The sequence below is a fragment of the Schistocerca nitens genome, chromosome 5 (genome assembly GCF_023898315.1).
Source record: "Schistocerca nitens isolate TAMUIC-IGC-003100 chromosome 5, iqSchNite1.1, whole genome shotgun sequence".
NCBI lineage: Eukaryota > Metazoa > Arthropoda > Insecta > Orthoptera > Acrididae > Schistocerca > Schistocerca nitens.
Genome location: NC_064618.1, coordinates 306,259,623 through 306,261,792, shown reverse-complemented (window position 1 = coordinate 306,261,792; position 2,170 = coordinate 306,259,623).

Genomic DNA, 2,170 nt, shown 5'->3' with positions numbered 1-2,170 from the left:
GTAACTGAGCATTGGTACAATGAAGCTGTGATTAGCATTAGTCAACCACTGGGTATGAAATTCTGCACAGCCTTCAGTCGAAAAGACAAGACTGGGGGAGGTGTAGCAATTTTCACTGAAATGAAAGTAATTTTAATGTTTTTGATGTGAGTGCCTTCTGCTTGGAAGGAGTCTCAGAATTTGCTGCAATAAACCTAAAATGGGGTAGAGATACCATAACAGTTATCAGTGTTTACAGGCCACCTGCTCCAAATACAGAAACCTGTTTGTAAATCTTTCTGACTTGCTTGTATATATAGACACAACATTTTCTGGGCCAAATGGCCATGTAAATCTTATAGTTACAGGGGATATAAATATAGATTTATTAACAAATGATGTCAGCACCAAAAAGTTACATCACCTGTGTGATGAATTTAACCTAACCCCACTCATTCGGGAACCCACTAGAGAAATTGGCAATAGTAAAACATGTCTTGACAACATAATAACAAATGTGACCCATCTATCCCACAGTGCATCTGTTTTAAAACTAGTCATCTCAGATCACCATGCCGTACAGCTTAAATTGGAGTTCCATGAGGCCCCCACTGTCACCACAAAGCAACAGTTTGTAACTAAAAGAATAATGTATAATGACAACACAAATAGACTAAACTGCATGGTTTGAAAACAATAGCTTTTCATATGATAGCTTTGCTGCTGACTTCTATTACTCCTTTGATACCACATGCCCAGTTGTAATCACAAAAATGAAACAAACAAAAAATATAAACAAAAATATTTGGGTAAATAGTAATGTCATTGAAGCTAGGGAAAAATTAAAACTACTCCACAGTGCAATGCTGAATAATAGAGAGATCCCTGAGCTAAAGGAAGCCTTCAAAATATATCAAGCACACTATAAGGACTTACTCACACAGACCAGGAGCAACTATGTTGCAAATAAGCTTCAAAACTCACACAACATAACTGCTGGCATCTGGGCAGTCATAAACAGTTTTAGAACCTGCAATGACAAATCCTGTATGGACTTTACTATTAACCACAATGGCATGCTCATAAAAGACCAACTGGAAATTGTAAATATTTTTAATGAATATTTTTCTTCCGTATGGGAAGCCATAAATGACAAACATAAAAACAAGCACTACAGTTTTAAAGGTAATACATGTGACCATAGTATATATCTAGCCCCCACAAACTGTGCAGAAATAATGGGCATCATTAGCTCTCTAAAACCCTCTAATTCTGCTGGGCATGATGGCCTAAATATTAATGTTTTAAAAGCCTGTAGCCAAAATGTTTCTGTACCTCTGTCTGTAGCAATCAACAATATAATAGAATCAGGCACCTTTCCAGACAGACTAAAAATAGCACAGGTAATATCCATTTTTAAGAAAAGTGACAACAGCAAAATAGAAAACTACAGACCAGTCTCAGTTCTTCCTGTCTTTTCCAAAATAGTTGAGAAAGTTATATACAACAGGATTATAAACTTTCTTAACAAACACAACCTGATGTTTGAAAATCAAAATGGATTCCTTAAAGGTAAATCAATTAGCACTGCAGCTACTCAACCAATTGAAGAGGTGTTAGGGGCTATCGAAAGCAAGGCACATGTGGCAGGTGTATACCTAGACCTGGAAAAAGCCATTGATTGTGTGAATGTTGACATCCTATTAGACAAGCTATGGAACGTGGGGATTAGAGGCACTGCTTATGACCTAATAAAGTGTTATATGAGCAGTAGGAAACAGTTTGTTCTGCTTAAAACAGAAAGTGGTGTCTACAAATCAGAGATCACTTGCATAAAATATGGCGTGCCCCAGGGCTCGGTGTTGGGCCCCCTTCTGTTCTTGATCTATGTAAATGATATTAAATAGTGTACTATAAATTCCAAAATTGTTCTGTATACCGATGACACGTCCATTGTGTGTAAATGTAAAAAGGTATCATGTAATGAACTAGAGGCTGAGTGTAATAATGTGACAAAATAAATTGTTCAGTTTTTTAATCAAAGCCACTTAAATATAAGCACAAGTAAAACATGTCTGATGGAGTTTAACAAAAGTAGTTTGAATAATAAAATTAAATTATACATTGGCAACGAATTGGTAAAGATAGAGCCTAGTGTAAAATTCCTTGGCGTAACAATCCAAAGCAACCT